Raw genomic sequence first — 23,416 nt, 5'->3', positions numbered from 1 at the left:
GGACGAGGAAGAGAAAGAATAGGTAAACAGTTACAAAGGAAAGCATGGACCCAAAAGAACATCTAGACTGAGCAAAGGCCACTTGAAGTGTAGGGTGTTGGGAAAAATAGACATCAGGTGGAATCAAAACTAGTGAGAAAACAAGGACGACCAGGCAAGTGAGCCCTCCTGAACACCCAACTTTATCCAGGACTAAATATCGCCCCCGGGGGACAGGGAAAGCGATCTCGCGCTCACTGTGGCTAGCCTGATTGGCCAAATAGCCACTGAAAAAAGACTTTTCTTCCCGGACAGTGGGGGAAACATCAAGGGGCTGTCTTCTGTAACACCCCCCCACCCCTCTGTGGGTGACGTGGCCTTTCCAGCTTGCTGGCTCTTTCGATGAGTGCATGGTTCTCAGTGCAGCATGGCCACCCGCGACGTTGTAAGAAGTGTTCCCTCAGATGACGAGGTATTGCCTCCGACCAACAACAGAGGTGAGAGTTTGCTGATTGGTTTACTGTACTAGTTAGATTTCCAGAGTCCTTATCGATCGATTGATTGATTAGTAATGCCTGTCTGTCAGAGTCAATCGAAGGCAACGGTATAGCTAAATATGCTCTTGAGAAAATCTAGGTCCGGCGGTCAAAACCGGGCACGTTGTAATTAAGGTCACCGGATAACTTCATGTTACCCACTCTTAAATTATTTTAAGTTGCCCATTTGTTTCAGCAGAAATTAACCTAGTCTACAACTCCAAAAATTGGAGGAGGTGGCCTAATGGACAGAGCTGGGGAACATGAATCGGGCATCGGCTCAACATCCTGGGATTCTGGGCAAATCACTTGATCTCCCCGTGCCTAACAAAAACAAGGATATGAATGAAAAGGATATGAAGCAAGCTTTCAACAGGAAGTGTGTGTGGCTCACAGTATTGAGAAAGGAACGTAAGCTCTGGAAGCTTTAAAAATATACAGTGATTAAGAAACAAAATTAACACGGGAGTGTTTTTTTATCAGAATAGGGAGCAAGCAGCAAGATCTGGCTTGACGATTTACGGCACCATCCCGGGTCTGGCAGTTGGCCACCAAACCGGACTCGCCAGGACTGTGTGTGGCTAGAGAAATCAAATTAGAAATGGCTGGAAAATTATGTGCATGCACAGTTAAACCAGTGGTGCGCGCGCACCACAGAAGAGCAGGGCCAGGAATCGAAAGTAGTGGTGCGCGCACACCACAGAGGAGCGGGGGAGGGAGAGCAGCAGCGAGGCGAACGGTGTGCCGCTGCGCGTGCTGGCCACCGTCTGGAATGGGCGGAGCAAAGGCGGGACTTGTGCCCGCCTTTGGCCAATTGCGTGCTGGCTTTTATAAAAAAAGGCACGCAAAAGCCAATAGAGCCGCAGGAAGAAAAAACACACGCACAAGCGTATGAGCAGCTTTACAAACCCCATACAAAAGGGCTCTCGCTGCGCGAGCAGAGCTCTGCACTGCAACGCAGGGGTGAGCCCTAAAAAGGTGCTGTATTCCATGAGCCCTGCTTCCCTCTCCCCCATCCCGCACTCCCTAGACAATACATCTTTCACGAGTCCATGTGTGACTAGCTCCTAAAGCCCTTGTTACTCCTTTGCATTCTGGAACTTGTATTCTGGTTTTATAATGTATCACAATAAAAAAAACAGCACTGTAAGTCCAGGGCATAAGTCCTAAAAAAGAAGTGGGGGGACTTACCTAGTTAGGCAGTATGCAAATGACATCAGGGCGCGCAACTACACGGCGCGCAACATCGGAGTGCAACATAATGGCGCATGACATCACGGTGCACTACATCACAACACATGAAATCGCACAAGGCATCACAGGAAGTGACATCATAGAAACGGGCATTGCAAACCACAACTTTACAGGAAGTGGCATCACAAGAAGTGACATCAGATCTAAAGCCCTAACATATATGTTTAGCAGGTCTATCATGTGTACGTTTGAGCGCATCGCGAGGATAAGAGCACAGTGAGCTATGGAAGATGATATGTGACGTCTACACCTTGTAATCCCCCAGTTTTAGGTAACACATCCTGTACATTCAATTACAAACATATAATGTATTGTACATGTAATATGCACGTGTTGATGTAAAGGGCTCTGACACTCTGCATTGGAATGAGTTAGGCTATACAAGAAAAATTAGTGGTACTTAAATTATTTCAACGCCTCCTCAGGAGAAGTAAGCTCCATATAAATGCAATTTGTTTTGTTGTAAATACTGGGAAAGACCAACACATCTGATATTCTTACAGTGCATATCTCCTAATCAGGGACTGAACAAAGTGAAAAGCTGACTCTCTTAAGTATGTGTGAAGTGCTAACAAGGTGTGAGCCTTTGTTTCCCCTCCACTTCATTTGCATCGGGTGTGAGGCTTCTGTCTGCTCCCAGTCAAAAGACTCGAACAAAAGGCGGCCTGATTACCCCTCAAATTCGGCTTATGTTATGGGCCCAGCAGCAGGACTGGGAACAGAAACCGTCCCTGGCCAACTGCCCAGCCAGCCCCCCCTGGGGGGGGCTGAGGGGGTGCAGCCGAGCTGTTTGCAAGGGCCGGTTTTGGCCGATTTTGTTACCAGAGGCCGATATTGCAGGCCCCCAGTAACAAAAACGGCCCCCAGGGGCCCAAAATCAGCCCCACCCTAATGGCCCACCGGGGAAATGCCTGGTGCCCACTACGGACTGTCCGGCCCTGCCCAGCAAGAGTCTTAAATAAGAAAGCCCCATCCTGTCCCTGTCTGCACGTTGTTGCATGTTGCAGAAGGAAAGCAGACAACGTGCAGGCGCTGCTGAAGTGTCCCGGCGTTTGGAAATTACACCGGGACGAGTTCAGCGCATTATTCAGTGGGGCCCAAATTCTTGGCAGGGTGGATGGCGTTGACCTGTGAAAAAAGTAGGTGGACGCGTACACCCACGTGTACCCCTGACTCGTGCCCTAGGTAAGTCACCGGATGCAAAGATGAAACCCCGACTGGAAAGCTAGTCATTCATGGACCTGTAAAACTTGGCAGATATGTATTAAAGGATGGGGGCATTTCCCTTGCTTCCTTTAGGGTTTATTGTAACTGGGGCACTCAGGTTTTACCGTTCCCTGCCTGAATATCTCATCCAATCCAGAAATTATTTTTGAACTCTGGAATTTGCAATCCTGGTATTATAATGTACTTAACAGGTGGACTACAAGTTCCAGCATACAACGGAAAAACCTGGACTTGATGGGCTACTCACACTTGGAAATGGAAACATTGAGACGTACTGTGTGACTTTGCTGTGTCCACACCTGGCATTACAATCAGTGGTCGAAGTGGGGGGAAAAAAGTAGGGGAACTGTGGGTGGAGAATCAGAGGGCGGGAATAACCTGAGAACTGGATCAGTGGGCGGAGTTGGAGGTGTGGCCAGATTGTGCAAAACATCCCACTTTTTAGTATTTGTTTGGCATTTCACTGACCAGTTATAGCTAACAATGATATTTAATTAAATCAATGGATACACATAATTATTTAAGGTTTAATATGAGTTACTGACATTAAAATGCAATCACGAAGTGGGATATGTTTCCAATAAAAGACTGTCCCAAATACGCTTAAAAGTGGAAGCACAAGCCATTTGTCTCTGATCCATGGAGTTTCTGTCTTCAGCACTTCTCCCATTTTCCACAAGAGCAGTTCAAACATGAATGGCAAAATATCCTAGTTTGCAAAAGTTTTCTAAATAATTATGGCTCTGCCATATTTGCCACATAATAAAACATCTGCTATATAATCTGACAATTTTAACTAATAAATTGTTTGCAGCTCAAACGGATCAAAAGTTACAAAAAAAGTGACATGCGCTGCTGTGAAGTGGACGGCCCTTTGCAAAGGTTGCCTAGTCACCTTTCTCACTGCTGAATGTGTGTGTTACACTGGTACTAATAAGGTAAAATCTTTCCAGAGACTGTTAGCATGTGTAAAAATGTCAAAATAATAAAGTGCTAGAAAATATACTGCATTACGTTGCAGCTTTTTTTTGCTGCATAATTTAGTCATCACTTTGGCGTAATTTTGTCTTCTTTTGCTGCATAATTCCAGTGGCCCCAAAGCAGGCAGCACGTCTTAAAAGTGCTTGTGCATGAAGCAGAGAGAATAAGAAGTTTGCAAACTTAGTTTCGTGTGCGTGAAAATCCTGCTTTGCCAATCCCTGGTGAGTTGCAGCAACTACTGCTAAAACAACTGCTGCGCCATCTTGGATTGGGCGCGGGCACTCTCGCGCATTCTCGCGAGATTTCGGCCTGCTGAGCCTACTTGAGGCAGCGAGAGACGGTAGGTCAGCCTGGAGAAGGTGACCACCTCATGCCGACCTCGCTAGCGCTAGTTGCGCTTTTCGCTTGCCCAATTGTTTTTAAAACTACCCGTTTTTTTATTTAATTTGTTTTCTGTTATTTGACCTTGTTTTTATATGCTGCGACCCCCCTGGCCTCATTCTGCACCTTAAAACCCCCCTTGGGGACCACCATCACTGCCTTTGGTGGGTCTGGGAGCACAGGGTACAGGGGACGAATTTTAGCGCCATCTTGGATTGGGCGCGGGCACTCTCACGCATTCTCGCGAGATTTCGGCCTGCTGAGCCTACTTGAGCCTTCTGTCGGCCGCGCAGCGGTGACGCGCAGCGGAGCGCCTTCATGGCGCCTGAGTCCAGCCAGAGTCCTGCCCGTCTGCGCTCGTCCGCGCTAGGCAGGGCCTGGCAGGGCTCTTTGCTATCACAGGATGCTATCCTCTGAGGACATACACGCGTTGCGCTATGGGGTAGGTGGGTGCCAAATGATCAAAGGGGAGGGAAAAAGAAGCTGTGGTCCATTCGGCTTCCTCTGTTCAATACAAAAAATCAAAAAGAGAGTGGACCACTTGTCCTGTGTAGCCAGGGTCTTATCTCAGTTAGTTCCTTCATAAAAGAACCCTCATAACTATACACAGGTACCAGAGGCGGCATGAACTGGGTTACCGCTTAAGTGTATTAGTGCAGCATCATCATTGGGTCTTTTTTGAATGTACGCTGCCCTCCACCCGGAGGAAGACCTTCTGGTTCAACAGTAGTATCCAGACATGAAAAACAAAAAATGTGAGAGGGTTCGTATCTAGTGAGCTAAAATCTCTTGGTCATCGTATCCATAGTGACTTTATTCTTGAAAGCTTGATCAGAGAATTAAAAGAAAGAAGTGCGGGGTGAGACGGAGTTACTGGTCTGCCGTACTTTTCATGATATAGGGGTCAACATGTTTCAGCCTTCTGCAAAGGTCTAAAGGCTTTCATCAGGACCGATATTTATAGGAAGGCGCTTTGTCGCTCCTAAAGTGAGAGAACTTATCACTTGTTCTGAGTAAGGGGGTCAGATCAATAGTATCTGTACCTGGAAAAGGTAGAAAAGGTTACATTCACCACATTTTCTTGATTCAAGACCATGAAATACTACTTCATGAGATTATATAGGGCAACTACTGGTATGGGGGGAGGTAAGTGAAGGAAAAGATAATCTAAAGCAAATAGGCGAATGCAAGGGGCGGTTACGTGAAGTTGAGGGATGCTAATCTTGGCGAGGTGAAATTAAGAAATCATTGTGAAAATTTTCACTAGTTCGTAATGGTAAGTGTAAACACATTGTGGATACAAAGTACAGAGCGCTCTGGATAATGTCATTCAAGGTGTGTTGATAATCCTGCGATGGACTAAATGTGTCATCATTAATATGGTAAAATGCGAGTCGCAAGATATGCCGCTTATGAAGACGTAAGTAAAATAGGCTTAGTCACATCTTCCAATAAATCAGTCGTTAGTGTTTTAAAAACATGCTACAATGATGCGTCAAAGCGTGTTTACCTTAGACAGAGTTATTAGTATTCATACGAGGATGCCCGGAAGCAGGCCGAGAATTCATTGCTGTGATTAAATGAAAAAGACAAATGAGGTAAATTAGAAAGATCTTACTTCAGTTTAGACGTTGTTCCAAACAACGGCGGTCATCGGAGTTTACCGATTCTCGCACGTTCGTTGTCTGCATCTGCCTCTTCTCGCGGTACACCCAACCAGAATCGTCCGTGTAGGCTTACCGTTAAGAGGTGCAACGGTAATAGAGGCTAAAGAAGGACTCTGCGTTGTACGGTAAAGATAGGCAAATTGTCGTGGTTGGCACGGTACAATCGTGTGTTTTTTATCTCTCCTAAAAAATTTTTACTTAATGGAATTTGAATACATTAATCTGTTAAAGACATTACTGTTAGGGATGTGAAATTATACTTTGTTGTATTTACGATGGTCTATTGTTAATATGTGATGTTCCCTGGGGAAACTATCAGGACTAGAGTATGATACTCTAGTCGAGATGTGGAGAAGCTGCGACACCCTCGTGGGTCTGAGATCAGATGGTGGGATAAATATTTGGTATGCGTAATTCGCGTATCTTGATTAATTAGAAAGGATGAAGGTTAATCAGGTGCTTCGACCTTGTTTGTTTCAAATATTCATGTTATGGAAAACTTAAGAGGCCAAAGTGTACCATGGGATATTATCGTTGAGGCCATGCTTGTCCGTGGACAGACGGTCAATCCAACGTTGTTCTTTTTCATACAAAATACGTTCAGCATTATAGTTGACAGTTCTCAAACTCTCTAGGACAACCCATTTTAGGTCACTGGTGGCATGGTTATTCTCTATGAAGTGTCTACTCATTTTGGTTGTCGCTCTTTTGCAGTTCACGTTGCTTTTATGTTCTGTGATCCTTATTTTTATTTTTCGGCAAGTCATTCCAATATATTTAAGGTCACAGGGGCAGGTGATCATGTAAATTACATGGGTAGTATTGCAATTAGTATGTTGTTGAAGTGTCCACTTCAGATTGGGAAGGAGTTGGATGGTTTTGGTCACTTTTGTTAGGCTGCAAACTGAGCACGTCCCACAAGGGTAGTGTCCTGTGATCGGTGTAAGGTTCCATGCTGCTGTTATTGTTTCTGTAGTTGTTTGCAGAGCTGGTCTAGTATGTACTAGAAGATCTTTTATGTTCCTCGTCCTTTTGTTCGCAAACCTTGGTTTAGGCCATTGTAAAGTATCAGAGGTTAGGATTCTCCAATTTTTATTCACAATCTTTTTCACTGTGTTGGATACGGTGTTATATGTGGTGACACTCGTTAGAAGATCCTCTGGTTCTGCCCGTGTGGATGTCTGTAGAAGATTTTCTCTTGGTTGGTACAGGGCTCTTTTTTGGCATTTCCTGATGATTTTCACTGGGTAGTCTCTTTTGATTAGTTTCTCGCCCAATTCTTTGGCCTGAGTTTTGTAAGTTTGGAGATTGCTACAGTTCCTCTTCAGTCTAAGAAACTGGCTGAATGGTAAATTGTCTCTGAGAGGGTGTGGGTGAAAGCTATTGTAAGACAGCAAGCTGTTCTTTGCTGTTGGTTTGTGATACGTCTTCGTCTGGAGGAGGTTGTTCTCTTAATAGATAGTGACGTCAAGGAAGTCAAGTTTGTGTCTGTCGAAAGTGCAGGTAAATTTTAAGCACTCATCTCTGGAGTTGATCCATCCAAGAAAATTTTCTAAAGTCTCAGCAGTATCTTCCCAAATCATTATGACGTCATCTATGTAACGCTTCCAGAATTTCACTTTGGTCAGGTAAGGATTGTCGGGATTGTAAATGTATTTTTGCTCAAAGTCACTGACATACAGACCCGCCACACTGGGAGCAAAGGTGCTGCCCATAGATGTACCGTGGCGTTGTCTGTAGAGAGTACCTTCGTATTCAAAAAAGTTCTCGGTCAGAGCTAACTTGCAACACTGTAGTACAAAATGTCTCGGTGTTGAATGAGTCCAAGGTTCCGAGAACAACACGTTTTCTAGGGTGTCTAGGGTCTTCTGTTGTGGGAGACTGGTGTATAAGCTTTCTACATCCAGTCCCACCAGATACATAGTGTTCTCATTGTATATCTGGTTGTCCAGTTGATTGAGGAGGTCACGTGTGTCCTTCAGGTACGTAGGTGTACGTTGTACAAGGGGTTTGAGGAAATGATCGGCAAACTGTGATAGAGGTTCCAAAACCGATCCAATTCCTTAGACAATTGGTCGTCCTGGTGGTGGAGATCTATTCTTATGTGTTTTTGGCAGAGAGTAGAAATATGGTGTTCTGGGTGATTTGGTTATTAGGAAGTCTGCTTCGTGTTTTGATATCCACTGATTAGTCTGTGCTTCTTCTATCATGGAATTTATGATGCTTTGCAGTCTCTTTGTTGGATCATTGGTAATTTTTTCATAGAATTTATGGTCTGATAGGAGGTTTTGACATTGGGTGTCATATCCTGATTTGTTCAAGAGGACGATTCCTCCCCCTTTATCAGCAGGTTTGACAATTATGTTTTCATTTCTGCTTAGCTCTTTTATTGCCAGTCTTTCTCGTTTGGTGATGTTCACAAATGGTCTTTGGGATGAGGGTTTAATGTTGTCCACTTCTTTGAGAATAGCCTATTCGAAGGCTAATACTTCTATAGGGACCAGATGGTTGGGTGGACAAAAGGTCGATTTTGGTCTGAGACTAGTGTCACTTGTTGGTGCATCATTCTGTTTGTTTTTGAAGAAAGCTTTCAATTTGATTTTTCTGCAGAATTCTGATAACTCACACTTGACTTTGAATAAATCTAAAGGAGGTGTGGGAACAAACCCTAGTCCTTTGTTTAGTATTTCCTCTTGATCTTGGGTAATCGTGGTGTCAGTTAGATTTATCACCAGGGATTCGTGTTGCTGGGGCCTGGTTGGTCTCTGGACATGCTCCTGGTGTATATCTGTCTCTCTTGGTCGTTCCAGGATACCTCTTTTTTTCTTCCTCGTTGGGGGAACCGACCTCTCCCTAAAAAAGGGGGACGTTGGGTGTTCATCATAGGGCCCATCATGTGTGGTCCTGGTAAATACGGGTTCATCCATCCCTGAAAATTGGGTGCAAATGGTTGGTATAGTTGTTGTGGTTGGTCATAAAACTGTGGCGTGGACCAATTAGCGCCTCGTCGTCGTTGATTTCGTCTGTATCGACCTCTTCCTCGTCTGAGGTAAGAGCCTTCATCGCTGCTCCAATCCGAGTTATTGCTGGATGTTTCACCAGTGGAGTCATCATCATAATGGTCAGGTATTGTGTAGTCTTCTCTGGAGTAAGGGTGCATCTTCTCAACTGAGAATTTCTTGAGATCCTTACTCAGTTTTTGTATTTTATTCTGAGTGATGTACTCCTTGGTCTCATTCATTTCTCTGTTGATCTCCTCCAGTCTTTTTTTGTATATTGTGAGTTGAACCGTTGTCCTCAATCTGGCTTCACTCGTTTGAATTTTGATTGTTAGAGCTTCTACTAACCTGGTGGCTGTTTTTATAATTAGGACTAGATAATCTCTGGTACATTTCCATGAGATGGAAGACCAGTCTTTCCTGAATAGCATGTCTTTCAGGAAGATTCGTGGAGCATTTTGTATCCATAGTCCTTTTGGTGCCGCATTTGCACGCAAGTATTCCTTCATTATAATGCCATGAATGGCAGTTCGTACCTGGTCTTTTTTCATCTCGGTCAATTCATCCCACTCACTAGTTTGGGTCAATGTTTGAGCTAGGTCTTTGTCTTGTAATAAAGATGATTCGCTTAGAATCGCATTCACCTCATCCTCAGAATAACTCAATCCCTGGTTCTCCGCCATGTTGCCAGTTTTTGAAAAGATAGTTGTCCTGCACTCCTCTGTGTCGAGGACCGTTCTTTGTGATATAATACTGTGTAGGGGTATCTTGCTACCACCACAAATGGAGACTCAACCTTGTTTTCGGTGGTCAGTCCAATTTTCCGTGGAGTTTCCCGCAGCTGCACGCTGCTCAATTACAAATGATCAAAGGGGAGGGAAAAAGCAGCTGTGGTCCATTCGGCTTCCTATGTTCAATACAAAAAATCAAAAAGAGAGTGGACCACTTTTCCTGTGTAGCCAGGGTCTTATCTCAGTTAGTTCCTTCATAAAAGAACCCTCATAACTATACACAGGTACCAGAGGCGGCATGAACTGGGTTACCGCTTAAGTGTATTAGTGCAGCATCATCATTGGGTCTTTTTTGAATGTACGCTGCCCTCCACCCGGAGGAAGACCTTCTGGTTCAACAGTAGTATCCAGACATGAAAAACAAAAAATGTGAGAGGGTTCGTATCTAGTGAGCTAAAATCTCTTGGTCATTGTTTCCATAGTGACTTTATTCTTGAAAGCTTGATCAGAGAATTAAAAGAAAGAAGTGCGGGGTGAGACGGAGTTACTGGTCTGCCGTACTTTTCATGATATAGGGGTCAACATGTTTCAGCCTTCTGCAAAGGTCTAAAGGCTTTCATCAGGACCGATATTTATAGGAAGGCGCTTTGTCGCTCCTAAAGTGAGAGAACTTATCACTTGTTCTGAGTAAGGGGGTCAGATCAATAGTATCTGTACCTGGAAAAGGTAGAAAAGGGTACATTCACCAAATTTTCTTGATTCAAGACCATGAAATACTACTTCATGAGATTATATAGGGCAACTACTGGTATGGGGGGAGGTAAGTGAAGGAAAAGATAATCTAAAGCAAATAGGCGAATGCCAGGGGCGGTTACGTGAAGTTGAGGGATGCTAATCTTGGCGAGGTGAAATTAAGAAATCATTGTGAAAATTTTCACTAGTTCGTAATGGTAAGTGTAAACACATTGTGGATACAAAGTACAGAGCGCTCTGGATAATGTCATTCAAGGTGTGTTGATAATCCTGCGATGGACTAAATGTGTCATCATTAATATGGTAAAATGCGAGTCGCTAGATATGCCGCTTATGAAGACGTAAGTAAAATAGGCTTAGTCACATCTTCCAATAAATCAGTCGTTAGTGTTTTAAAAACATGCTACAATGATGCGTCAAAGCGTGTTTACCTTAGACAGAGTTATTAGTATTCATACGAGGATGCCCGGAGGCAGGCCGAGAATTCATTGCTGTGAATAAATGAAAAAGACAAATGAGGTAAATTAGAAAGATCTTACTTCAGTTTAGACGTTGTTCCAAACAACGGCGGCCATCGGAGCTTACCGATTCTCGCACGTTCGTTGTCTGCATCTGCCTCTTCTCGCGGTACACCCAACCAGAATCGTCCGTGTAGGCTTACCGTTAAGAGGTGCAACGGTAATAGAGGCTAAAGAAGGACTCTGCGTTGTACGGTAAGGATTGGCAAATTGTCGTGGTTGGCACGGTACAATCGTGTGTTTTTTATCTCTCCTAAAAAATTTTTACTTAATGGAATTTGAATACATTAATCTGTTAAAGACATTACTGTTAGGGATGTGAAATTATACTTTGTTGTATTTACGATGGTCTATTGTTAATATGTGATGTTCCCTGGGGAATCTATCAGGACTAGAGTATGATACTCTAGTCGAGATGTGGAGAAGCTGCGACACCCTCGTGGGTCTCATGATCACCTGCCCCTGTGACCTTAAATATATTGGAATGACTTGCCGAAAAATAAAAATAAGGATCACAGAACATAAAAGCAACGTGAACTGCAAAAGAGCGACAACCAAAATGAGTAGACACTTCATAGAGAATAACCATGCCACCAGTGACCTAAAATGGGTTGTCCTAGAGAGTTTGAGAACTGTCAACTATAATGCTGAACGTATTTTGTATGAAAAAGAACAACGTTGGATTGACCGTCTGTCCACGGACAAGCAAGGCCTCAACGATAATATCCCATGGTACACTTTGGCCTCTTAAGTCTTCCATAACATGAATATTTGAAACAAACAAGGTCGAAGCACCTGATTAACCTTCATCCTTTCTAATTAATCAAGATACGCGAATTACGCATACCAAATATTTATCCCACCATCTGATCTCAAACCCACGAGGGTGTCGCAGCTTCTCCACATCTCGACTAGAGTATCATACTCTAGTCCTGATAGTTTCCCCAGGGAACATCACATATTAACAATAGACCATCGTAAATACAACAAAGTATAATTTCACATCCCTAACAGTAATGTCTTTAACAGATTAATGTATTCAAATTCCATTAAGTAAAAATTTTTTAGGAGAGATAAAAAACACACGATTGTACCGTGCCAACCACGACAATTTGCCAATCTTTACCGTACAACGCAGAGTCCTTCTTTAGCCTCTATTACCGTTGCACCTCTTAACGGTAAGCCTACACGGACGATTCTGGTTGGGTGTACCGCGAGAAGAGGCAGATGCAGACAACGAACATGCGAGAATCGGTAAGCTCCGATGGCCGCCGTTGTTTGGAACAACGTCTAAACTGAAGTAAGATCTTTCTAATTTACCTCATTTGTCTTTTTCATTTAATCACAGCAATGAATTCTCGGCCTGCCTCCGGGCATCCTCGTATGAATACTAATAACTCTGTCTAAGGTAAACACGCTTTGACGCATCATTGTAGCATGTTTTTAAAACACTAACGACTGATTTATTGGAAGATGTGACTAAGCCTATTTTACTTACGTCTTCATAAGCGGCATATCTAGCGACTCGCATTTTACCATATTAATGATGACACATTTAGTCCATCGCAGGATTATCAACACACCTTGAATGACATTATCCAGAGCGCTCTGTACTTTGTATCCACAATGTGTTTACACTTACCATTACGAACTAGTGAACATTTTCACAATGATTTCTTAATTTCACCTCGCCAAGATTAGCATCCCTCAACTTCACGTAACCGCCCCTGGCATTCGCCTATTTGCTTTAGATTATCTTTTCCTTCACTTACCTCCCCCCATACCAGTAGTTGCCCTATATAATCTCATGAAGTAGTATTTCATGGTCTTGAATCAAGAAAATTTGGTGAATGTAACCTTTTCTACCTTTTCCAGGTACAGATACTATTGATCTGACCCCCTTACTCAGAACAAGTGATAAGTTCTCTCACTTTAGGAGCGACAAAGCGCCTTCCTATAAATATCGGTCCTGATGAAAGCCTTTAGACCTTTGCAGAAGGCTGAAACATGTTGACCCCTATATCATGAAAAGTACGGCAGACCAGTAACTCCGTCTCACCCCGCACTTCTTTCTTTTAATTCTCTGATCAAGCTTTCAAGAATAAAGTCACTATGGAAACAATGACCAAGAGATTTTAGCTCACTAGATACGAACCCTCTCACATTTTTTGTTTTTCATGTCTGGATACTACTGTTGAACCAGAAGGTCTTCCTCCGGGTGGAGGGCAGCGTACATTCAAAAAAGACCCAATGATGATGCTGCACTAATACACTTAAGCAGTAACCCAGTTCATGCCGCCTCTGGTACCTGTGTATAGTTATGAGGGTTCTTTTATGAAGGAACTAACTGAGATAAGACCCTGGCTACACAGGACAAGTGGTCCACTCTCTTTTTGATTTTTTGTAGGTGGGTGCCGCCATGGTACCTTGGATCCTCTTTGTGGTCCTTATCAGTGCCCTATTTGTTCTTTCACTCTTCCGGCACCACAACCCATTTTGCTCTCTCAATCTAAACCCCCTAGAGCACCCATTATTGGTCCCGTACGGGCCTCTGACAGTTGTTCGGCTCTCAAAGTATTTCATCTGAATGTAAGGTCGTTGGCTTGCCATTCGCAAGAAATTTTTTCATTGATTACTGATCAAAATCCAGATATTTTCTTCTTCACCGAAACATGGCTTCACGATAATTCTATGGCTGTGATTAACTTAGCCCTCCCAGCAGGCTACACTATGCACTCATCCCATCGTAATGGTAGAGGTGGCGGCATCGCAGTCGCGGTAAAAACTTGCTATTCGTGTGCCTGGTTACCCACCACTATAGCTGGATGTGAGAGTGCGCACTTTAACATTACTGTAAGTCCCCACTTCACCTTAGCGGGGCTTCTAATCTATAGGCCTCCCGGTCCTGATGGTGCTTTTCGTGTCAGCCTTCCGGATGTGGTCTCTTCCTTAGTTCTGAAAACTAATAATTTTACGGTCATTGGTGACCTGAATCTCCATATGGAAGCACCGCTTTCCAATCCAGTCCAAAGCTTGCTTTATGATCTTGAGGCATTTCAATTGGTCCAACTGGTCAAATCCCCGACTCATATCGGTGGACACCTGCTGGATCCATTCCTGACAAACATCTCCTCTAATATTGAAGTGCTCCAGCCCAAGCCTATGGCCTGGAATGATCACTATTTGATCGAAACACATATTGCTATTAACATCCCTCCAGCCAATAACAACTTGCCTAAGACTCTCAAGCACCCCTGGAGAAATTTTAACTTAGAGCACTTTCACCATCTGCTGCTGCAGCACCAACCTCAACCTCCTCAGGAAGTCTCCCGTGGCTATGACGATTTTTGTAAGTGGCTTGCTCAGTCTCTGGATGTTCTTATACCAGCTAGGTGGAGCAAGGCTAAATCCGGCTCCCCCAGTCCCTGGTATGACGAATCTCTTCGGGTACTGAAAGCATCCTGTAAAAAAGCAGAACGCGCTTGGCGCAAAAACTATGATACTGAACTTAAAGCAGCCTATAGATCTTGCATCAGGATGTATCATAGGGCCATTTGTTTAGCCAGGGCTGCTTTTTACTCACAAGAAATAAAAAATAGTACTAACCCTACCAAGACCATCTTTAGGGTGTGCAAGGACCTTACCAACAAAAGAACCGCCTCCACGTTCATTGCCTCTATGTCACACTGCGAAGATCTGGCCTTGTTTTTCGTGGAAAAAGTGGAGTCTATATATAGGTCGTTTGCTACGCCTTTGGTTAGTGAAATTAACAGTGCCCCTCTGACCTCTAAATCCTTATTAGCCATTCCAGGTCCTACCCAAGAGGAGTTTCTAAATTTGACGATCAAAGTTAAATCAGGTTCTCCGGATGACCCTATGAGACCCATACAATTCCGTGATTTCGCCGATTGCTGTTACCCGGCGATGCAGAGCTTAATTGACCTATTTTTTAGAACGGGTAGTGTACCCACTGCTTGGAAGCAGGCCACTATCATACCAATCCTGAAAAAACCCTCTCTGGACCCTTCCAAACCAGAGCATTACCGACCTATCTCCCTCCTTCCTTGGATGGCTAAATTAGCCGAAGCTCATGCCAACAGGGTGTTATCTCTTCATTTGCAAGAAACTAACATACTAGATAACTCCCAGAATGGGTTTCGAGCCGGTCACAGTACTGAGACCGCTCTCTTAGCGGTCGTGGAACATATTAGGAAAATACTAGACCAAGGTCAGACGGCGGCACTGATCCTATTGGATCTAAGTGCCGCTTTCGACACGGTCTCCCACCACATCCTTCTACACCGCCTTGTGGAGGCCGGAGTTGGAGAACAAGCACTTGATTGGTTTCGATCATTTCTTACGGGTCGAACCTTTAAAGTTTCCACTCCTCCCTACATTTCTGCCCCATGTCCCATTCTGCAGGGAGTACCACAAGGTTCGGCTCTCAGCCCCACCCTTTTTAATTTGTAAGTTGCACCGTTGGCGCAGGTAGCTGCCAGCTAAGGTCTTACAATAGTGTCATACGCCGATGATACACAGCTGGCGGTATCACTTAATGGCGATTCCAACATGACTGCCCCCCACCTTTCAGGCAGCCCTCAAAGCTGTCGCCGGTTGGATGGCGAACAATCGCCTTCAACTCAACGCCACCAAGACGGAGGTCATTCTTTTTGGTAGAGACAGCGCGCTCTGGGGAGACCAATGGTGGCCTCCTGAATTGGGTCCTATCCCTACTCCTGTCGCCGAAGTTAGAAACTTGGGCGTATGGCTTGACGATTCATTGTCTTTTATTCCCCACATCAAGCGTGTCGCGGGAACTTGTTTTGGTGCTCTACAATGCCTACGGCCTATTTTAAAAAAAATTGACGCAGACACCAGGCAGACCATAGTCCAAGCTCTGGTGCTGACCAGATTAGATTACGCCAGTTCTTTATTTTTGGGTGTTAATCAAGCTGAGCTTGCCCGCCTTCAGCGGGTACAAAATGCGGCGGCCAGGACGCTGGTTGGCCTCCCTAAATTTGTTTCTGCTCGCAGCACTATCCATGACCTCCATTGGCTCCCAGTAGCCCAAAGAATTAAGTTTAAGGATTTGTGCCTTACTTTTAAAATTCTCAATTTGGCCTCCCCTCCTATTCTCTCCCAGACTATTCTCCATTATGTCCCCTCAAGAGCTCTTCGGTCTGCAGGGTTCAATCTGGCCATTATTCCTCGTTTTAAAAAGTCCAGAATGGGTGGACGCTCCTTTTCGGTAATGGCGGCGACATTATGGAACTCTCTGCCTGCCTCACTTCGTTCCATCCACGATTTATTTCAGTTCAGGAAACAATTAAAAACTCATTTATTTTCCTCTGTATAGTTTAGCACTCTGGTCTTTATTGTTGTGTTGTGTGCTCCATCTCCTAAAGCGCCGGGACGCCTCTTGGCTGCGGCATCTGTGCGCTATATAAGAAATAATAACATAACATAACAAGGCCAATGGAGGTACTAATGGGTGAGGCGCACTGGCCTCAAGGGCAGGGCCGGCTTTAGCGCTGGTGGCGCCCTGTTCAACAATGTTTGTTGGTGCCCCCCAATGACCTCCTCTGCCACGGATTCCCCGGATTCCCTCAATTCCACACTTTAACAGTGCCCCTCAAGTCTCCATAACCACACTCTCTCTGAGATGCATTTAATTTGAATTACAGTGCCACTCATACCAGTGTAGGGTTTTAGAGCACTTTACATCACACACACTACAGAGACAATCAATTATACATGTGTAAATCACTGTATAGGAATGTTACAAAGAACTAAAAGGTGTAGAAGTCACATGACAGCCATACTAGTGGGCAGTATAGTTTAATAGTGATTGGTCTGGACAAACACAAACTCAGAATTTAAAATGTAATACCATGGTTGGGGGTTCTCTTTAATAATCAGAATTGATTTCTATTCAAATTAACACTTTTTGCAACATTAGGATAATCAAAGACTGGGGGGAAAAACTATTACGCTCTCATTTATACCTTGCAGTTTACATGCAGCTCGTAGATGACAATAGCTCACTGTTCTATGTTAGGATTTTAACTTCTAAACTGCAAGTAACCAAAGATCTGTCCAACAAAAGCAGTAATCCACTGACCTATTTACATTATGTGCACTTTGTGATCTGCATGGTACATGTTCTTTGCAGCAGGCACATTTAACCCCCTGCGCAACCTTTCCATGAATCAAAACTTCCACTAGACAAAACTTTGATCTCTCTCTAGGAAGAACATTAATCAACGGAGTTATCATAACATTTTTATAGTTGCCAAAAATTGCTGGAGGCCAGGAGGGAGGCAGCAAGCACTTTTAAAACCATAATATACTTGCCACCCTAAGTCAGCACCCAGTGTGAACACACCGGTCACACCGCCCTAGAGCTGGCACTTCTCAAGGGTCCTGTGACCTCAGTGACAGAGTCACTGTTGCTATACTGTGTACTGCTTCATAAGCCTACCCGCAAGACTAGAGGTGAACTTCAGTATGGGTTGTGGTGGACAGGCCTCCAAGGTTAACCCACACTTGCCCCCACTAGGGCAAACCTGCTGGTGCTAAGACACCAGGGCTTCTATGGTCTTGAGGGGCCTTCTTAGGCCTAGCATGGGAATGTGCTCCCTCAGGAGAGAGGACTGGTCAGGGAGGCTGAACCTGGTTCCCCAGTTTCAAATTCGGCAGCTCTGACCATAGTGCCACATCCGCTCCCCCAAAGAACACCATACTGCCCCACTGAGAGAAACTCGCACGGCCTTCAACTACAACCCAATTGTGCCCTGCTATACATACCTGGATGCGACTCAGTTCAAATTACGCACTAGACAAGAGCAATACGCTGCCTAAAAAAAAACCTAACAAATCTTCAAAAAAGCAAACCCTCATAGGGAATGCAATATTAAGTTAAGCATATGAAATGTAAGCAGGGACAACATGGTTATCTCAACACTTTTACACTCACTATTCAGAAATCAGTGAGTGATTGTGCCGGAAAAGTGAAGGACATGACTAGAGGGACCAGGAGGGACACACTACAATGTCCATTGCTTATATCCTTACAAAACGCAAGCAGTATGGTTTAAAAAAACACATCCATGAACACCGAATCGCGGTACGCATTTTGTTTTTCAATCCACCCAGCATTGCGGTATCTCCAGGAATGGTGCACTTACTCATTCAGGGAAAACAATGCTGTTCAATGAAAAGATTTTTAAAAAGTAGCGCTTCACTGGCAAACTCTGTATAGTGGCCCTAATGTGTTTGGGTGTGACTAAAATCAATCTGGCTGCTTTGTGAACACTGTCTTGCTTTATTTTTCATAGTTGAACCTTTTGAATAGAATAATGTCAGAAAAAGACAACATTTGCAGCAAAAGTGTTTTTCTTTTTTGGATCCATTTCACAAGTGAACAAACGAAAGGAGGAAAGAGAGGATGAGAACCGGGTTTCAGTGAGGAGGAGAGAGACAGAAAGAGGGAGTAAGAGGAAGAAAGGGAGGAGAAGCAGCTACCAGCGCTAGAGCAGAAGTGGACACTGTCCTGGTCTTATCTGGCAAGAAGGAAAGGACAGAGTCCTTTTCCTTCCCTGCCCACCGCACGGCCAGGAACGCCGAGCCTTCTCTGCAATATGACTTTTTTCATGGATATAAAGGGGTAGGTTTGCTCTATAAAGCTTTGCAGACTCCCAGCACAAATTTCAAATGAAGACAAGATGATAAAAGAAACCGACAGCGGCTCCCACCCTTGCCCTTCTGCAACAGTTCGCAGGACACCACATCCGTGTGAATTACCTTTACAAAACGCCAGAGAAGGGAGCGTAACAAGCACCCGGCGTGAAAATAGAGACTGAGTCGTCACCTTGTTTCTCCCACTCGGATTGGCCAATGAGGAAGGTCAGTCAGTCTCCGCCCCCCACCTATAAATGTCCGCATCGCCAGTAGCTCGGTTTGCACTGGTTGTGATGGGGGAAGGAGGGTGTTTGAATGTTGGCGGACTGTTTCTTATCTTGATAGTTTTGGAAACCGAACGTAACATCCATGCTGTTTGTTAGTCTGTCTCATACTAATGCACACTTTTTATTTCTTTTGTGGGCAGCTTTTTGGGGTTTTAAAATACAAACATTATGTACGTTGTTTTTTCATAAAAACCTGTGAAATTCATATGGAAGGAAGTGATTTGTTACTTTCGTGCTTAAAAAAAAAAAAACACGTTCCTTTCTGCATCTAATTACCTTCCTTCATCATGATGTGCGTCATTGAGTTTGTTGGGCTGTTTGTGTTCATAGTGGATCAGGAAGGGGGGGGGGGCGCTCCGCAGTCAACTGCTTGATTCTGTTGGGAACGGGGCGTGAACGATATGTACCTTAATGGGTCGAGAGCGTGCACTGAAAATAGGTTACATTTTCTACAAAATGCTTTCATGTGGAAGCTTTTTAGACGTGTATAAAAAGAGCGCGCTCGGCAGTTTAGCTTGTGGTACTGTGCAGAGTAGATAAAGTAAACTCTTGCTCGCCAAACTTAACAAAAAAGAATTTCAGGGATTGTTTGTATTTTTTGGAAAGTTTATCAACCGGTCTACAAAGAGTTTTCGTGGGGTGCTGCAGTAATCCAGTCCTATCCGCCATCCCCAGACTCCCGTGTACCTTCCCGTGAGAGCTTTGATTGGTTATCCCTAGGGCACAGGCCCGGTTCTAGAGGGTGGGCCAGGCCCACCCAAACATGAGCTTGGCCCACCCAAACAAATGAGCCTTGGCCCTCGCAGTGAATCTGCCACCGATGTACAACAATAAAAACTGTTCAGATAACTGGTAATTTACGATCCTGCTGCAGGGCATCCATTTGTCTGTTGGTAGTTTTTAAATGCCCATAAACTTAATTTTATGGGAATAGCTCAGTGGGTTACTACCTCTGTCACAGATATCCTTGTGTTACTTGCAGTTCCGAAGTTACCATCCGAACCTAGGACAGTGACCTATGAACTGTCATCAAAGAGCTGCATACAAACTTCACTTTTTTTGTGTTGTGATACAGTTAGAACTTCACCTTTCTTTCATTATTCTAATGTTACTAAAAAGAGTTTGGGCAGTTATCCACTTTTATCAGTAAAGCCAACCCCCAACCACTGGAGTACTCTTTAAATCCTGAGTTTGTGCTTCTCCAGACTAAACCCCCGTAAAATATATTGCCCACCAATATGGATGACGTGATTTCTACACCTTGTAATCCTCATTGGCTTATGTGACATTCCCCGTAGACTGATTTATTGTCTCTGTATAATGTGTGTTATGTAAAGTACTGTGACTCACTACACTCATGAGTAGCGCCATACAACAAATAGAATGGATATGAGAGAGGGGCAACGGAGAGATGAGGGGCACTAGTGGAGGGTGGCAGTGAGGGAATCCGAGGAAGAGGTCATGGGGGGGGGAGGGCTATGGAGAGATATGGGGCAGTGAGGGAGTCAGAGGAGGTCATGGGTGGGGGGGGCTATAGAGAAAGGAGGGGCACTAGTGGAGGGTGGTAGTGAGGGAATCCGAGGAAGAGGTCATGGGGTGGGGGGGACCTATGGAGAGATATGGGGTGCTAGTGGAGTGGGGCAGTGAGGGAGTCAGAGGTCATGGGATGGGGGGGGAACTACAGAGAGATGAGGCGCACTAGTGGAGAATGGTAGTGAGGAAATCCGAGGAGGAGGTCATGGGTGGGGTGGGCTATAGAGAAAGGAGGGGCACTAGTGGAGGGTGGTAGTGAGGGAAGCCGGGGAGGAGGTTATGGGGTGGGGGAATTACAGAGAGATGATGGGCACTAGTGAAGGGTGGCTGTGAGGGAATCCGAAGAGGAGGTCATGAGGGGGGGGGGGGTGCTATGGAGAAATGAGGGTCATTAGTGGAGGGTGGCAGTGAGGGAATCCAAGGAGGAGGTCACGGGTTTGGGGAACTACGGAGCGATGAGGGGCACTGGTGGAGGGTGGCAGTGAGGGAATCTGAGGAGGAGGTCACAGGTTTGGGGAACTACGGAGCGATGAGGGGCGCTGGTGGAGGGTGGCGAGAGGGAATCTAAGGAGGAGGTCATGGGGTGTGGGGGAGCTACCGAGAGATGAGGGGCACTGGTGGAGGGTGGTAGTTAGGGAGTCTGAGGAGAAGGCCATGAGGAGGAGTGGCTACGGAGAGATGAAGGGCACTGTTGGAGGGTGGAAGTTAAGTTATCTACAGAGAAAGCGGTCAAAAAAGAGGTCAAAAAGACTTTTGCACCAGCAAAAGTCTGCCACTAAAGCTGACCCTGCCGTGGCCTTTCTGTTTTCGTTTATATAATTAATAGTCAGGTGATTAGGACAACTGTGGAGCATACTTTAACATGCATGCTAATTACATTTACTGCTATATTCAATGTTTTGAGTTTGAAGGTGATTTTACTATTGTTTATTACTGGGAATAATGAAAGTGGAACTGAATGATGGCTGATATGGGGCTGGGGCCCAAGGTCAGCTGTGAGAAGGTTTAATGGAGAGGGTAGGGTAGAAAAGTGGGTAACCAAGCCTGTAAGAGTGCACTGCAGAGTCAGGGGTCAGGTGGAGGTAGTAATGAAGAGGGTTTCTCCCTGAAGGCTCGCACAGAGGGAGCCTGAGTAGTGTCACTTGCTTGATACTCCCGCCGTAGAAACCTCCTCTTCCCATCAAAGGGACATTACATGGAAGAAAAACACTTTTTGAGAGTGATCACATTTAGAAAGAGACTTGGAAAAGAGTGCGTTTTACTGTGCCTTGTAAGACTAAGGAGAGATAAAGGCGGGCCAGAAGCAGGCCTGGCTAGATATATAAGCAATAAATCAGGCCAGCAGTGGCCCACCCGAATGCACCCTTGGCCCACCCAAATAAAAATTCGTGGAGCCGGGCCTGCTAGGGCACCTTGATTTATGCGCAGGGCAAGGGGCCTGATTAGGCGGGCTAACGAGGCACATTTTTTGGGGATAGAAATACTTTGTTCTGGTCATCCAAACATGTTAACCACCCTAGGCCCTCATTATCTCCTCGCCACACTATATGTAGTTGATTGTGTATTCACTGGGGCGAGGAAGACCAGGTCTCGGAGTAATCGAGAATACCGGTAATTAACAGGGACATAAAAAAAAAAAAATGACCAGTCCACCGTTCCAAATGGTAACCAGTGTAATTTTCGTTTTGTTTTTATAAACTTTTAATTGAGCTAAACACATTTTTGGTCAAAATCAGCAGACTATCGACTTTTGTGGCAAAGATACGAAATACCATGTTTACTAAGGACTTATTTTAGTATTGTTGTTCACGTGGAAAATCCAGTAACCCCAAGGCTACCAAATGGCATAATTCTACTGGCCTTGGGTAACCTATAAATCTATCTGGATTTGGTTAAAGATCTGTCTGTATTTGAGGGGTGGTGGAGTTGGCAGTTCGTCGGAAGTGCTCCAAGCCTCACAACAAAGTTCTCAAACCACGTGAAAAGAATGGAGTGAAACTTAAACCTCTTGCCTGCTCTGAGATTAATTTCTCTATAAAATAAACTAGTAATATTTTTGAAGATTAATAGTAAATAAAGTGGCTGTGAAGTATCGATGTTGATAAAATCAATACTGTTGAGTTCTATAACACTCCCCTGTTCAGTGCCACGGTGGTCTGCTTTACAAATGCACATCGTCTGGCAACACTTAGCCACACATCCGTATGTATAGCTAATGAGCAGAGGATTTAGATACGTTTGAAATGTAAATGAAGTACATGCAAGGTGACATCTGAAGCATTATGCAACTCTAACAAAACATGTTCTTTTTTGGTAGGTACCAGCAATTCCTTTAATGACAAATCGTGTACCTTGAAATTCGTAAACAAATGCCATTTAAAAAAAAAAAATGTATATAAACAAACTATTTCTGTCCAGCTAGCACCTGGCTCGAGTGCCGTCCAGGCCGGCGACAGTTATGGAAATGGTGCATTTATTAGGATGTTTCCAACTATACTGCGATTTTCCTTTTTAGTAGCTTCAAATCGCTTTTCCACAGCTTCACCCATAACATTTCATAATACTATTTCTTCTTTGATACTTAATATGCAACTTCCTCCCAAAAAGACATAGCTGATGAACACTGAGCTGTTACTACTCGAGAAACACCACTGATTGTTTAAGAATGTTCTTTATCCTTGGCTTCATGTACCGTGATGAAATATCTCTAATTTGCTTCATCGTAATGAAAAAGTAATGTCCTACAAAGTACGTCAACGCTTCTATATTGTCACTGAATCTCCTCTGCTTTTTTCATTTTTCAGATTGGTCCATGCTTCTGAGATTGCATAAAATGGAGGTTGTTAAAGTTTTAATCACATTAGTGTTTGTCCTGATAAGGCTTTGTAAG

Source organism: Triturus cristatus, chromosome 11 (assembly GCF_964204655.1).
Source record: "Triturus cristatus chromosome 11, aTriCri1.1, whole genome shotgun sequence".
Classification (NCBI taxonomy): domain Eukaryota; kingdom Metazoa; phylum Chordata; class Amphibia; order Caudata; family Salamandridae; genus Triturus; species Triturus cristatus.
Note: the sequence above shows the minus strand (reverse complement) of the source record.